We start from the raw sequence: 16,107 nt of genomic DNA, 5'->3' as shown, positions 1-16,107 counted from the left end.
CCCTCCTGCATTTATCAATGATTGAGAAAATTCCTTACAGCTGGATCTCTTGGAGGCATATCCTCGGCTAAGGCTCCTTCCTCTCTGATGACTCTAGCTAGTGTCAAGTTGACACAAAACCAGCCAATACAGGAAGTGATGGAGTTAAAGTAAAAGAAATTTCATTGTGAACTTTCAGAATAGCTGTAAGAAAGGAGTTTTGACTATTACACCAAAGAGATATAATATTTAAATGACTAAACATGCTAATTACCCAGGTTTGATCATTGTAAAATGTAAACATGTGATCAGCTATCACATTTTGTGTCACTGAATTGTGAAACTTAAAGACTCTGAAATTCACTGTAAATAGCTAAGGTGGGTGGGAGAGAGAAGAGGGAAAAGAAGGATAGCCAGAAATGGGAGATGAAGAAGGAAGCCTAATTCTGAACAAGGACTGATATGACAAATAGAGTACTGCCTGGGAGATAATTTGGATTTACTTTGTCATCACCTGAGAAAGTATCAGTAAGGGCCTTTACCCTGGTTGGTATACTGTGTTTCATGTGACACAAAATGGGAAATTGTCAATGTGTAAAAAGTATTTCCTACAAGGTTATATTGTTGTCATCCATTTTAAAATTAAAACAAAGAAATGAAAAAGCATTTTTTTCTAAAGGTTTCAACCCTACACCCTTCCTGCTCCCAATGCGAAAGTCTTGAAGAATTTTGTTATCATCTGCCTGCATTACACTTCTGAAGAATAGTTTACAATAGCTATCACTTGCTGTTTACCATGTGCCAGACACCCAAGCATCACACACACCCTTCCCTTTAATACTCTGGCAGCAGACCATGGATTTTAATTTGGTCAAAGATCATTGCCTAGGCCAAAAACAGTTTATTAGAAGGTTCTTTTTAAAATCCAATGGCTTTACAGAATGTTGCAAAGATGCCCAATGAAAGTAAATGGAAACAATCACTCTTGCCTTTTCTCATCTTCTCACACTACCATTTCCCAGAAGGGGAGGTACAGGAAAGAGGAAGTTGCTTTCTGCCAGGAAGTGGTACAGGCACAAGTCCCATCTGCTGGCATCTGTGAAGTCAAAGGCCAACTGGCAGGAGGTCTTCATCAGCTTCCAGAGGGCTATGCAGCCCCTGGTTCACTTTGCCTCATGACAATAGGGATGAACTATGTGGTTCCAGTGTCTACAAACACCAGGCCTTTATAAATTCGAAAAGTAATCAGTATTTACACCTCATACTGTCACCCGATAAATTTAGACCTAAGAAGTTCTGTGTCTACGTTTTAATGAATGCAAAACAGAATTGGACATGATATCCCAAGCTTGTAATCCTATCAGGAGACAGAAACAGTGCAAGCTGGAGTCTAATAAAGATTACAAAGTGAGTCTGTCTCAAAAACAAAAACAAAGAATGCAAAACAGTAATTTAAGTTTTTAAAAGTTCTTATTTAATAAAACAGAGACCTCAAAAATCTGGATGGAAATAGTCATCATTCCACTACTAGACTAAAGACTAAAGTAAAATCAAACATTTACGAGTACCCAAATGGCCACTAAGGTATCTGGCAGCATATGTATGACATGCATTAACCCACAGCAACCTAAGGAACAGATTCAAGATTGTAATTACCATCCCTGTTTCATAGATTAGAAATGCAGTGAGACATGAGTGACTTGTTCAGGCTCACAGAGTAGTGATTGTGTGAGAGGATTTGAAACAACATAATCTAGTTTCAGAGCCCTGGTCTTAATAAAGTTCTCATATTTCTTAATCTATATTTGAATTTTTTACTTCTTATTAATCTATATTTGAAATTTTTAGTTTTCCTTGATATTTGTAGTTTTTGTATATATGCATCTATTTCTATATATAATCTCTATGTAGATAGTGATTGCAATGCCTAAACCTGTTTCTTCTAATGTTGTTCACTTAATTGAAAAATAATGACAGCTCTTTCTTCTAACTTTTGGAGATACATAGTAGATGATTGTGTTGTGCAATCACTCTCTGGTGCACTGACACACGAGTATTTCTTCTTCCTGTCACGATGGGCCATACAGACATATGAGGCTAGGTGTAATTCCATTCATATGTGAAATAGGCTTCCTTTGAGGAATGTAACAACTTAAGTTTGGTCTCTCATTTCCTTATCAGAAGGCAAATGTCCCCATTGGAATTACCTCTTTCATGATCACTCCAATGAAAAACCTAGGTAAAAGCTGCTGCAAAGCAAGCAGCAATAAGAAAGGGAAGTGAGGAATGGACTTGGACCACATAGAATTGCATAGAGACCTTTAAAAAATTCCTGGGCTTAGGTTGTAGTGAATTTAAACCAAATCAGAATTTCCTTGAATGGGACCAATTATCTATGTGTAAATTTTCTGTGGGTAACAAAACTTTATAACCAAGGAAGCAAAGTCTGGCAGAGTCCATGTCAAAGGAAACTGGAAAATTTAAAGATGGAGTAGAAAGCTCCTCATAGGTAAAACTCCCTCCATAGTTCCTAGTCCACCATATGCAACAATAAATGCTGGCGACTGTCAACTTTGGCATGGTCTGGAGACTATTGAGATTTCAGTAAAGAGGGGACACAGGTAGAAAGAAACATGATGTCATTCCTTCTTCCCCTTACTATTCTTAGTGCCCCAGTGAAAATCCTAGAAAGAATGTCATGAGTAACAAGAAAGGACAGAAAAAAAAATGGAGTCTGCTTGTGGTAACTTGGGACTTATGTAGGAATTGCATCACAGTGTTTTCCTTGCACTAGTAGGGATGCCTGCCTCAGAGTAAGAGTTTTGGTATGGTAGAGTTAGGTGATAGAGTTGGTAGGGTGCTGAATTTGTATTTCCAAAGTATTCCTTGATAGTAAAGAGTCTCAGTTGACAGTACCAAGGAATACATTGTTATAAAAGAGCATTAGGACAGGTGGTAGTGCTGAACACCTTTAATCCCAGCAATTGGGCGGCTGAGCCTGATGGATCTCTGTGAGTTCGAGGCCAGCCTGGTCTAAAGAGTGAGATCCAGAAGAGGCACTAAAAACTACACAGAGAAACCCTGTCTCGAAAGAACAAAAACAAAAACAAAAAACACAGAGCATTAGTTAGGGGCTGTTGACTGGTGCACAGCTGCAGTGATAACTCAGCAGCTCAGAGCATGTGCTGCTCTCACAGAGGTCCTGGTTTGGCTTCCAGCACTTGAATGATGGCTCACGAATGCCTACAACTTCAGTTCCACATGGCGTGTCTTAGTCAGTGTTTTGTTGCTACAAAGAGACGCCATGACCAAAGCAACTTAAAAAAGAAAGCATTTAATTGGAGACTTGCTTACAGTTTCAAAGGATGAGTCCACGACTGTTATGGCGGGAACATGGCAGCAGGCAGACATGGTGCTGGAACAATAGCTGAGGGCTTATATCTGATCCATAATCAGGAGGCAGGGGCTGGCATGGGCTTTTGAAACCTGAAAGCCCATCTCCAGTGACACACACATCCTCTAACAAGACCACACCTCCTAATCCTTCCCAAACAGGCCATCAACTAGGAATCAGTCAAATATATGAGTTGATGGGGGCCATTGTCATTCAAACCACTAGAGGATGTGAATCACTTTCTAGCCTTGGTAGCACTATACACACATATCATACACACACACACACAAACATACATGCATACAAACATCCATACACACAAAATAAAGAAATCTTAAAAAAGTTTAGAATAGGAACTCAAGAGGAATATTATAGATTTCTAAACTCTCTATTAACTCCAAAGACAGAGAGAGCTATGTATCCCACACTCAGATGCTATCTTGGAAAAGAAACATAAGAAAAGATCCATAAGGACAGTGAAAACATAAAGATGACTCCACTCGGGAGGCAGAGCCAGGCGGATCTCTGTGAGTTCGAGGCCAGCCTGGGCTACCAAGTGAGCTCCAGGAAAGGCGCAAAGCTACACAGAGAAACCCTGTCTCGAAAAAAAAAAAAAAAAAAAACATAAAGATGACTCAACTAACACAACTCAACACAAGTATAAACTCCTGCATTGTCCTTTCAGCAGGGTACTTATAAGCAAGATTAAATGATTTTACTAAATGATGATACATTTTTTGGTGGATTTGTACTAGCTGAAGTCTCACATAACCTCACAGAAAAATGAAAAGCTTTGGCCAGTGTTTAATCTAGAATAAATTGTCAAATGTCAGCTGGGCCAGTCAATTCAGAGTTTACTTCACAGCACAGAGATCAATGACCAAAATTTCAGATGCTGAAAACTCAAGTAAAAGTAGTTGAATTTTAATTTGGACAGGAAGGAAAGCTAGAAATAATACAAGTTAATCCTGCAATTTTTCATAACCATGGCAGCAAGTTCAAGAAAATAAAAGATTCTCCAACCATCAGCTCTGACCATCAGCTTCACTCTCACTATAGAAGTTACAATGTGGCCCAGGCAGGATCTTCTCTATAACACGCCCACAGCTTCAGCTTTGGGAATAAGTAGGTAGGTGAGATAGGCCCACAGTTTTATGCTTTGTCTTATTTTGATGTTATTTTTCTGATGGTTATAGTTTTGCTATGATTTGTCCCATATTTCAATGTGGAATGAGGAAGTAGGGTTATGTATTTAGAAAACATGTATTTTAGAGAGCCCACATGTAACCAAAACCATGAGTACTATATTATGTCCATGATAGATGGCAGCAAGCCTTTCATTAACAGCAGACCCAAAGACCTTGATGGTAGATCATGGTGACAATATGCTTTTACAGAGTTGGTCTTATGAAATTGGGGATTTGGTTGTGTGGTAACAGAAAGGACCTGAACTAACAGTCTGAAGACCTCAATTCAAGTCCATAATTAAGACCTCTGGCTGGGGTCACACTGCAGCTTCCTCTTTCTAGTTTTCCTTACATAAAATTAGGTGATTGCCTCCTTTCCATGAGGTGGCTGTGGTGATCACATGAGATGCTCATCTAGCAGTCTTTGTCAACTGCAATTGTGTGGGTAAGGAGGTAAGGGTGGAGAGGGTAGATATGGAAGGAATTGGAAGAGCAGGGGGAAAAATCAAATCAAATCAAAATGAAGAATCTGGGTGGGAGTAAACTATCTTGACGATTATTCATACAATAGAAATATGTCATAACGAAGAGATCTTAGTTTGCATTCCAGTTTTTTCCCTCTAACCCTGTCAAAAGGAATTGTAGCTAGCATATTCCCCTTTCACTTTCATGTAACTGCTGTCTGAGCCTGTTGTATTAATTAAAAATTCCTGTTTCAAGAATGTATGGAAAGCTACTGTGATTCAGTTACTTGAAACTGCATCCCTGGTGGTGTCCAGAGGTAAGAAAGGGCCATGCACGATCTCAGGTCTGATATCAGAGCTGAGCTCAAAGTCCTTGTGGGGGAGAAACTTTAGTTTTATTTATATAACATATCTACCCTGTAAGTTCTGGGTTTCATCAAAACCCTATCTGGCCCCAGAGAGATATTCTAAACTAGAATAAGCCTTGCCTTCTCAAATCTTAATACCCACATTTATTTATGATTGTGAAATACATCTTCCAAATTCAGAACATAAAAATGAACTGATAAACTTTATAGTGATATGTATTTCACAGTTCTAAAACCCTGTTTAATATAACTTTATTATCCTTTTGTGTTTAGCAATATATGTTCAAAGAATTACCTAAATATAGCAGGACAGTCATATTATTATGCTTTAGCAAACATTTATTTATAATGCAAATAAAAATATCCAGTAAATCTAAGAGTAACAACTCAGAGAATATAAAATTCCATTAAGACGAAAAGCCTCCCTTTTGTGCTTAGTGTGTTTTTAAGGTTTGGCAATATATTCAGTTTGCAATGTGATATAAGTTTGAGATGCACTCCACCCTTATTAAAATACCCACTGCAGGAGACAGAGGTTTGGTACATAATCACAAAGTATTATTCTAATGATAGAATGCATGATATCTATGATAGCTATATATCAAAAAGCAAACATAAATCATGATTTTCAAACTAGGTCCAAATGGATAATGCACATCCACTTCTAATACTCAAAATACAAAGCCTTAGAACATGAATAAAAGTTGCATGAGCATTTCACTCAGAGATCTTATTCTATTAAAGCCATGCATTGCTTAAAATAAGAATTAATTTTCAAAATTTGGCAATGGTGTTATTCAAGGATACCAAATTTAAAAAAAGAAGCATTGGATATGAACGTCACTAGGAATTCTCACCAAATCCATTATTCTCTCAAACAATGGTTTTAAAAGAATTGTCTCATGACAATATGAATAGCATCTAAATATAACTGCCTCCACTTAGAATATTTTTATATAAATACTTTGCTTAACACACATATAAGTTTATGGCTTGAGATAATCAGTTGAGATTAGGATTTCTCAATTCTTTCTTTTGAAAAGGCAAGAATATCTATATTTATCTGTACCCAACAAGTTTTAAAAAAGTGTGACCTGTTTAGTTCTGGCACTGCTGAACTGAATGTGGCAGGGCTGAGCTCTCTTTTAAATAAAGAGAATAATAAAGCACACATGAAAGAATACATGCACACACATAGCCATAAAGAGGAGCTCTTGCTCAGATATTTATTAAATAATAAAATGAAAGTTATGCCAATGGCTGTTACTAGCTCTATTCACAGGAATATTAACAGCCATCATTAACTGAGCCCTGAGCAAGCATGAGACACCTTGTTTAGTGCTGGGCATGGTCATGTCATTTAAAAATCTGAGGCAAGCCGGGCAGCGGTGGAGCACACCTTTAATCCCAGCACTTGGGACGCAGAGCCAGGTGGATCTCTGTGAGTCTGAGGCCAGCCTGTCTACAGAGCGAGATTTAGGACAGGCACCAAAACTACACAAGAGAAACTCTGTCTCGAAAAAACAAACAAAAAATGCATAATTACTATGTCCATTTATAGGTGAGAAAAATAAGTGAGGCTAATTAACGTCAATAAGATCTCACGTGTTAATACTAATAGTGGTAACTGAGCTCCACCCAGGCAACCTGATTCAAAAGCCTAAGCTACCCCAAGTGTCAAGTGTCCACAGAGTATAAACTGTTCCTAAAATTGTGAGTTCTCCCTTAAAAATGCTAAATCTAGAAAATCCCTCTTTTTTACATAAACTAATTGTAAGTTTCTTAATTGCTCAGTTTCTATATTACTGCAGTAGTATTGCTGGATTATCACTTAGCTCTGGTTCTCTGCATTGCTCTATGCAGACAGTTTTTGCAAATGAAATTTATTAATTCCAGAATACAGTTCTTATTTTGCATATAAACAATATCAATCATGAATCAAAAATGAAGGAGATATGCTGTTTGACCCAATGAAATACTATGATTTATATTTCCCTTGTAAAATCTTGGACCAGGTAGTAGGACTCCTAAGTACTTGATGTAAGTAGTAAGTACTTGATGCCTGTAATTTTATTATGTCTGCACTAAGTGAATGCTCTTGAGATGACTGATGATTGTAGCATGGGCTTATTCAGTGATCCTTCATAAAATCAAATGCATTCACCATCCCTAATAATGATCACAGCCTCACCACAGACTGCAGCTTAGGATACAACTATGAATTTTCAACTAAATATAGTGTTTCAAAAGTGAAGGCAGGAAATGAACATAAAGATTGCAGACACACTTTGAAGGGCAATGATTCTGCTTCTAACCTTGCCTCTATTAACTGACTTGTGAGTTACTCGACAGATCCTTAACTTCTCAGAGTCTCAACATCCTCTCATAAAACAGTGGACTTAGAATCAGTCTAAATAAAACATACACGAAAGTATACACAATACTAGACATGCTAGGCCTATGCTGTGTATGTACCCCAGTCTCCTTTGCCCTGGGGTAGGCTGCAGGCATTCTGCAAGGGCACACTCTTGGATCACAGTAGTCAGCCTGGGAACAGAAGCTCTTCCTATGGGCTCACCTGTAAGCATCTCTATGACACAAAAACTTACTGTAACATATATCCAAGATGACAGATGTGGTGCTCATGCAAGGTGACTGAAGTTTCAATATCACGAGGCAAGAATGCATGTGACCCATATTAGGAATAAATCTCTATGTGTTAAAAGTGCTCCATCATTAGGCCGGGCAGTGGTGGCGCACGCCTTTAATCCCAGCACTCGGGAGGCAGAGCCAGGCGGATCTCTGTGAGTTCGAGGCCAGCCTGGGCTACCAAGTGAGCTCCAGGAAAGGCGCAAAGCTACACAGAGAAACCTTGTCTCGAAAAACCAAAAAAAAAAAAAAAAAAAAAAAAAAGTGCTCCATCATATCTAGGAGTGCCTGCCTGCCCACACAGAAACCTGCACACCCAACTATCATCCAGATTTAAAACCTTGCTCAGACACTAATTGTCTAGTTCTGTGCCCAAGAGCATGATTTGATTCATTTTTTTGCCCCCCATTTACACCCCTGTTCTAAACAAGGATAATGACATCACGTGGCTCATGGTGTTACTTATAGGATTAGGAATTACTGTGGAGGAGGATGGAGATATGACTTAGTTGTTAAGAGCGTCCTTGCTGCTCTATCATGAGGACTGGAAGGCTGATCCCAGCAGCCATGTTGAGTGGGTCACAAACACCCATAACTTCTGCTCTGGGAGAGAAATGGTTTATTTTCTGACCTTCCCAGACTCTCTCACACAGGCACATATGAAAACAAAAATAAACCTTATAAAAAAGAATTATGTGGAAAGTCATTTGAACAACACGGACTGGTACCTTGTAGCTGCTCATTAACTCACTTATATACACATTAAAATGTCAGAGAAAATATGCATGGTCCACCATTTGAAAGATTTCTTGAAGGTACTTTAATTTCAAGAATTGAATGATCTTGTATCATGAATTGAAAAATGAAAGTAGAGAGTTAAAGGAGAGAAAGCAAAAGAGATTTTGAGGAAGTGTCACTATTTTAATTCTCAGCAAATCATGGAAAGGAGTGTATTGACAGTATATGAATGTTACAACAAAAATTATCCATTTTTATGTTTTCCACCCTGAATGGTTGGTGTCTCAGAAGTGAGTTAGCCATCCCTGGCAATGAAACTTAAAAATGTCATTCTAAATGAGAACTTGTAGTGCTTGTGTACATTGAAAAAGAGGAACAGAAATGGCAGAGAGAAGGGGGAAGCCTGGTGATGACTTTCCCACATGGATAGAAAGAGGCTGCTGGAGGGTTGGCTTTTTCTGCCATAAAAATTTGAAAAATCAAATACAAACAAAAGCAAAACAGAGAGGTTGTGGAACTCATATAAATTTAATCTCCCTTGTTTTTCACTGGGTTCCATTCAGAGAAACATCATGCAAGTATCCTAAAATAAATATAAAGTAGATTACACCATTATTACCATCTGTCAATAACACATCATAGGAAGATTGTGCTCAAATATACAGCAGAACCCTGTATCCTCCTCCTCCATTTTATTTCTCTCATGTGTTTTCCTTTTCTGTTTTAACACCTCCAACTCTTTCTTCTAATTTAACCCAGTCTAAACAATCACTCTTTGGTTTGCTTTTTCAGATAGGATTTTGCTATATAGTGCCAGATAGTCTTGAACTCATTATGTAGGTCAAACTAGCTATGAACTCATGGCAATGCTACTGCTCAGCCTTCTGAATTCTGAGTTATATGTACATACCATCATACATGGCTTAAGTGTTCACTGTTTTTTATCTTGTCACTTTTCTTTAATTTCTATTTGTATTTGTTATTATTGTGAAATTACTCTACATCCAAATAATGTATAAGACATGCACAGACAGGTTGGATATACTTTTTTAAACAATGACTGCCTCCCTGAAGCCTCACAACCCCTTAAACATTATTTCTCTCTACGCTCCGTGATTTCTGCTATATTGAATTTCATGTCAAATAGTGGTTCATTTTTTATATACAATTTTACTCTATCTGAATGTGCTCCTAAACAAGATACCTTTGAACTTGATAATGATAGAAACATGCCTGATGTAATCTTCTATGATAAGCATATTTCCTTGGTGTTTTTGAGGTATAGCTATGTTGATAAGTATGCCTACATTTCTCTAATTTTATGAGCCCTAACACAACATGTTGCACTGAATAACTATGGCACATAAATTATCTGGCCTTCTGTTGATGTAAATTTACTTCAACGCTATAAAGAAAACTATGATGATTCTTGTACTTGTCTCCAAGAGTGTATGTCAGAGCCTAGCTAGAGTATACTGGGTGACAAAGAATATGGCATTCTCTATGATATTTTATGATTCTATATGATCTATATAATATATGGTTCTATATGATAATTTCAGTATTTCAAGTATCCATATAATAGCTTATTATTATTATTAATCATGTTTCATGACAGCTTCCATAGACTTAATGAGTTTTGATGAGAACTCATGCTCCTTATGTTTTCTTTTCTTAGAATTAAGGCAAGGATTAAATATCATTCATATAAGAATTACATTTTTTTAAATTACTACTGCCGCATTAGCAACATGGACCTACTTTAGTCTAAATTGCCACCTGAGTTTTTATTTGGGGGCCCAGTGCCTGAATTATTCTATTTGGAGTACAAGGAAACAAAATGAAGGACAACCCATCCCTCTGCCCGGTGGCTTCCTTACTGCTCTCTGGTCTGATGGGACCTCCCTGGCTTTTCACTGGCTTTGTCTCTTGCTCATGAGGCACCTGGCCATAGATGCTCTTCCTCTGGATTCGTATTTTCTCTTCAATTTTAGCCTCTAAGAATTTCTTTTAACTTTAGACACAGCCAAGCATTGAAATGCAATCACAACACTTCAGTGAGTGGCACCCTATTCTATGTTTAGGATTTCAGAGTGCATTGCTGGAAACATTGCTCCCTTTCTATTTCTAACAGAAATTGATTCTCTTTTGTCCATGGCTTCCAGAAAGCCTCATGCAATCTTTGTTTTGCTTTCCATATTCCACCACTTCTTCCTTTTAAATTCTTCTTCTCTTCTGTTCTGGAACCAAAGCAGTGAAGTTATACTTGAGGGTATGTTAGAAAGAGAAAGTCATCACCTGTGACGCTCTTAGTCTTCAAACACTGATCAGAGAACTTGTCATGTGTTACCCTACTTCTCTCACAGGCTCGCAAGTATCTTAGACTTCCAAGACCATCTGTATTACTACCTACAGCTGTGTGCCATGCCCTGTGTTATGTGGCTCATAGTATTCCTTGCTAAAAATGTGAGGATTCTATTCCTGTTTTTAGAATGAGTAAACCAAACCACAAAAAGCTAAGTAATTGAACTCAAGGTCCCGCTGCTTAAAAGAGGCAGAGTAAATCTGAACAATCATCTGACTCCTAAGTTCAAGTTCTTGCCGTGCTTCCTCGAAAAGAGTTAACTAAATCTTGTAAGTCTTTTTTTGTTTCCTTTTATTTTATTTTACAATACCATTCATATTCTACATATCAGCCACGGATTCCCTTTTTCTCCCCACTCCTGCTCCCCTCCCCTTCCCCCCAGCCCACCCCCCATTCCCACCTCCTCCAGGGCAAAGCCTCCCCTGAGGACTGAGATCAACCTGGTAGACTCAGTCCAGGCAGGTCCAGTCCCCTCCTCCCAGACTGAGCCAAGCGTCCCCACATAAGCCCCAGGTTTCAAACAGCCAACTCATGCAATGAACACAGGACCCGGTCCCACTGCCTAGATGCCTCCCAAACAGATCAAGCCAATCAACTGTCTCACCTATTCAGAGGGCCTGATCCAGTTGGGGGCCCCTCAGCCTTTGGTTCATAGTTCATGTGTTTCCATTCGTTTGGCTATTTGTCCTTGTGCTTTATCCAACCTTGGTTTCAACAATTCTCGCTCATAGAAACCCTCCTCTTTCTCGCTAATTAGACTCCCAGAGCTCCACCTGGGGCCTAGCTGTGGATCTCTGCATCCAGATTCCTCAGCCCTTGGATGGGGTTTCTGGCACGACTATTAGGGTATTTGGCCATCCCATCACCAGAGTAGGTCAGTTCCAGCTGTCTCTTGACCATTGCCAGCAGTCTTTTGTGGGGGTATCTTTGTGGATTTCTGTGGGTCTCTCTAGCACTTTGTTTCTTCCTTTTCTCATGTGGTCTTCATTTACCATGGTCTCCTATTCCTTGTTCTCCCTCTCTGTTCTTGATCCAGCTGGGATCTCCCGCTCCCACAGGCTCTTTCCCTTGACCCTCGCCCTTCATTGCTCCCACTCATGTCCAGGTTGTTCATGTAGATCTCATTCATTTCTCCGTCATTGGGCAATCCTCGTGTCTTTCTTGGGGTCCTGTTTTCCAGGTAGCCTCCCTGGTGATGTGAATAGCGGTCCAGTCATCCTTGTTTCACCTCCATTATCTTCCCTGTAAGTCTTGGTCACCTTATACAGGCAAATAAGAAACTCAACTGCCCACACAATGAGGTTTATGGTTATTTTGTTTTGTTTTCAGACCATCCCCAAAAGAATCACATTAGCCATCAGAAACAATTTGTGACAGGATGCTTGCCATGTGACTTAGTGGGAGTGGAGGATTCCACAATCAGTATCTCATCTGTACAGGAAGAACCTCATATTTCTGCAGAAGGAAGTGAAGAGCGCTCTCACTCTACCAAGTACTCTGGCATAGTCTTGATTTCACTGTCAGTTGCTTGGGCCCTGGTGTCATTGTCAGCCATGAGGGAGAGTTAACATTATTAATCAGCACCACCTTGGCTAGAGGGAGTCTTTTATTCTCAATTAGAAGGACAATCTGTTTCACATCCATCCTAGACATCCTTGAATAAGTACAAATGCCAACATTATGCTTATTTGGGTTTTTGTTTTTTGGCTACTTGGTTCGATTTCTTCACTCTATTATAGTAATCAGCTAGGTGCTTCCCAATTTAAAGTTCAATTATTTATAATTCAATAACCATTGGCTATTTTAGGTTATATTTAACCACCAGGAACTCTGGTCTCAGTAGTTTGATGACTTTAGGCACCGGTTTAGGAAGGACCTAATTACATGTTTACTGGTAGTGCACCCAGGTTGCCTTAACCTTGCTCCCAACATCTAGTTATAAATGACATTAGATGGCCTTATTTCTGAGTATAAATTATAACAGTATGTCTAGAAATCTAGTCATTTAGTGTCAACACAGCAAGCTGTCCACAAAATGCTAGCTTTTAAAGAAGCAGAACATGGCCAGGCAGTGGTGGTGCATGCCTTTAATCCCATCACTTGGAAGGCAGAGCCAGTCGGATCTCTGTGAGTTCAAGGCCAGCCTGGGCTACAGAGTGAGTTTCAGGACAGGCACAAAGCTACACAGAGAAACCCTGTCTTGAAAAACCAAAAAAAAAAAAAAGTCCATCTAAATAATTAAAGCACATCCAACCTGAAGATATGAAATGTAAGAGGAGTGGACCATGGAAAGAAAAAAAGTTAATTGTTACAATTTTCATTTCCTGAGTTGGCCTTTATTCAATCAAGCAATTATTCTGTGTTAGTGTGACACTAGACATATTTTAGATTTCTAGAGATTCATAATATATTTGTTCCAGCATATTAGGCACCTCATTAAGTTTGAGGGTTTTCTTTTCTTTTTTTTTTAACCCCCTGATGACTTCTAAACTGATTTTGCAACTTTCTTTAGGTTCCAGAGTTACAGGGATAAAAACTTTCCATGGATCTTAACTCACCTGTGCTAACTATAGCTGAGAGTCTCTGTGACCATTTGTGTTGGAATTGTCACCTTTTTCGTCTCAGCAGAGTCTTAGAGTAAGGAGTGTGAAATGCTGGCATAGGGAATGGCCAGTGTTCATGCCTTCCTTGGTTCTTCATGCTTGACAATACTTCCACCCTATCTTTTTCCACATGTAGCTCAGCCTTGACCCCACGGAACTCTCCCTCTGGGCACAAGAAGTCTTTTATGCTTCCTTTAACCCTAAACAGAGGGCCTCTCCTAAGCAGGGATTGGAAATTGTGCCAAATTGCACATAATTGTGCATGATGAATTTGTAATGCCGGCTAAAACTTGCTGGAAACTCAGCTGAGACCACCAAATTCATTTAGTTGGGTTTGGTTATGGGCCAATCCTTCATTCACTTCTCTACAAAGTCTCTGGAGCTTTTATTTGCTCACAAAAATATCTGAATCCAGCACTAGAATTTTCCTCTGCATGGAAACTAAGTCAAATTGATGTTGCTTCTCATAGTTGTGTGCCTTGAAGTCCTCAGGGGATCAACTGTTGGGGGAAGAAAAGAGGTGGTTTTGGAGTAGAACACAAACAACTCTGGATGCTGAAAATTTTAATTTCCCTTATTATTTGTTTTAAGGAGCAACACATCGTTAAGTTCAAAGTCATTCAAATGGAGAAACCACACCCCTCAGCCTGTAGCCACAGACATTTATCAAAAAATAACTTCTAATTTCAAAAAAGAATCATATGGATATTAAATGTAATGGTTATGAAAAAAATCTCAGTGAAAACTGAACATATATCAAGTGGAACTCACCTCAAGGAAACACAACAGCATTTTCACATCAGTTATTGGGGAGAAGTGGGATGATTATAGGTGATGTCTGTATTCTTCTATTTTCTAAATTTTCTGTCATGTGACTTTAGTACACGAGAAATACGTTTATTGAAAAGGAACTTTAGGCCGGGCGGTGGTGGCGCACGCCTTTAATCCCAGCACTCGGGAGGCAGAGCCAGGCGGATCTCTGTGAGTTCGAGGCCAGCCTGGGCTACCAAGTGAGTCCCAGGAAAGGCGCAAAGCTACACAGAGAAACCCTGTCTCAAAAAACCAAAAAAAAAAAAAAAAAAAAAAAGAAAAGAAAAAAAAAAAGGAACTTTAGATATTTTGCAGATGGCTTTGTTTCTTCTCATACCATTCATAATGAGCTGTGAAATATAAACCCATGTATAGTGTGACATGTGTAGGCATCTACCTCCAGGGAAACAATGCCATCTTGTATTGAGAGACCTTCACTCTATGGTCTTGAAACATGCTTAACAATATCCATGGCATGATAACCACCATTCTTCCCCTGCCAAGATAATCTGTTTTTACCAACCATTATCTCCCAATACTTCCTTATGATGCAATGGACTTATTTATTCAGAAGTGTAGAAAGCAGAGTATAGAAATTTACAAATGGACTCATGGGTCTATTTTCCTAAAGGGAAAGAAAAAGATGCACATGAATTTTGAGTCACAGAACCTAGGAAGGGAGACTCACTTTTTGCTACTAACATCCTCATGGTGATCAGGGGCCTTGGTGTGATTTTTCTTTTCATGAGAAAATTCTCAAATGTTCTTGTGAAATGAAGTCTGCTCCTGGTATTTTCCTCTTCAGACCTTGCCTTAGACCACAGCTTGTGCCGTCTTTGTTCCTATAACCTTGGTGAAGCCATAACACTTTCCCTTCTGTTAACTGGAAAGTTCGAATCCTTTCCATCATGTTACAGTTGATTCCCTTTGGCATCTCACTTCTGCACCTGAAGCATGCTCATGAGGCTAGATAGGACTGTTTCATCTTCCAGAAAAGGGAACTGAAGCTCAGAGACTTCACAGTTCTTCATTGGATTCTTTTATCTACCAAACAATAGATTCAGAACTGGTGCCCTAACAGTGCATTTGGACTCTGAAGCTAGTTTCTTACTCCTTCAGCATGATTTTGCAGAGATCTTTGATCAGACATCTTCAAGTCATTATCACTCAACTTTCTTTCAATCCAATTCACTCCAGTCTGGAATCAAAGTCATTGAGTGCATTGAGCATTCAGAGGCAGCTGCTTCAGGGCACACGGGTGGGGAGTATGTCCCAGAAAAGCCTCACCTGACACATGGGCTTTCCATGGAGAAGTAGAGTCCTAAAAATCCACATCTGGCTATTCTCATGGTGAACAATTTCAACAACACTAGGCACTACATATGGAACATTAATCAAGTGATTAAACACTGTACGACATGCTTTAATCTCTAATTCTCATGATGATTCAAGAGGATTAATGAGTGCAATGACTTTGTTATATTATTATTGTTATCAAGCTAAGGAAGCTGTGACTTAAAGAGGTAAAACAATTTTTCCAAAGCTAAGAC

The 16,107-nt window shown here is 39.0% G+C and overlaps 1 protein-coding gene across 4 annotated transcripts in view; it reads right to left on the bottom strand.

The window, feature by feature from the left end:
• The window catches only part of Adamtsl1 (ADAMTS like 1), a 933,106-nt gene that overhangs the window by 479,724 nt on the left and 437,275 nt on the right, over nt 1–16,107 (bottom strand). The gene's annotated exons all lie outside the window — the stretch shown is intronic.

This window comes from Peromyscus maniculatus, chromosome 2, assembly GCF_049852395.1.
Source record: "Peromyscus maniculatus bairdii isolate BWxNUB_F1_BW_parent chromosome 2, HU_Pman_BW_mat_3.1, whole genome shotgun sequence".
NCBI classification, from domain to species: domain Eukaryota; kingdom Metazoa; phylum Chordata; class Mammalia; order Rodentia; family Cricetidae; genus Peromyscus; species Peromyscus maniculatus.
The sequence above is the reverse complement of the archived record's forward strand: the minus strand, read 5'-3'. Positions and strand labels throughout refer to the sequence as shown.